Here is a 960-nt window from a genome sequence, read left to right on the forward strand (position 1 = left end):
GGACCTAAAACAGATCCTTGAGGTGCCCCAGAAGGCAGAACTGATGTTTCTGACAGCACATGATTCATACAGACAGTAAAGGATCTCTCAGATAGATGCGACATAAACCATTTAAAACAACACCAGTAATCCCAAACAAGTCCTTCAGCCTATTTATCAGGATGCTGTGATCAACAATATCAAAAGCAGAGCTGAGATCCAGCAGAACCAGAACGGTGTACTCTCCTGACTCTGCTGCCATCAGTGTCACCACACGCTTTAAGCAAAGCGGTTTCAGTGCAGTGTAATGTGCAGAAACCAGACTGGAAAATGTCCAGAACATTGTTCCTCTCCAAAACGTTAAGTTGTTCTGCAACTGTTTCTTCCAAGGTCTTTGACACCAACGGTCATTTTGATATTGGCCTGTAACTGCTTGGTCCAAATTTGGTTTCTTTAATATTGGTTCAACAATAGCTTGTTTAGAATAGCTGGAAACTGAGCCAGTATAAAGAGAAGTATTCATTATTTCCAGAATACAGAGGTCAATAGAGTCAAACACACCAATGAAAAATGATGGAGGACGTACATCAAGGTGGCTTGAAGTCAGTTTCACATGACCAAGCAGACACTGTCCTGTAAGGTAACAGGAGTAACAGAGGAGCAGGTATCAGCAGCGTGTCAGTGTGATACTGGGAGGATGATGGAGAAATATTTGACCTGACAGCAGCGACCTTATTAACAAAAGTCATTACAATCAGATGTAGTATAGACTGTGTGTGTCTCTGTGTGTGTACTTGTTTAGACATCTTTGTGGGGACCACAAATTGGAATGTTATTGTACTTATGGGGACAAAATGCCGTCCCCACGAGTTTGAAGCCATTTTTGAGACTCAAAATGTGGTTTTAGTGTCAGGGTTACATTTGGGTTATGGTTAATTTGAAGCTAAGGGTCAGGGTTAGGCATTCACTTTTGATGGTTAG

General features: G+C 41.8%; 1 protein-coding gene across 3 annotated transcripts in view; it reads left to right on the top strand.

Annotated features, from left to right (window-relative positions):
- Nucleotides 1–960, top strand: part of arhgef10 (Rho guanine nucleotide exchange factor (GEF) 10) — a 44,561-nt gene that overhangs the window by 24,367 nt on the left and 19,234 nt on the right. The gene's annotated exons all lie outside the window — the stretch shown is intronic.

The sequence above is a fragment of the Pundamilia nyererei genome, unplaced genomic scaffold (genome assembly GCF_000239375.1).
Source record: "Pundamilia nyererei isolate P.nyererei 1_Seehausen unplaced genomic scaffold, PunNye1.0 scaffold00088, whole genome shotgun sequence".
In the NCBI taxonomy this organism is placed as follows: Eukaryota; Metazoa; Chordata; class Actinopteri; order Cichliformes; family Cichlidae; genus Pundamilia; species Pundamilia nyererei.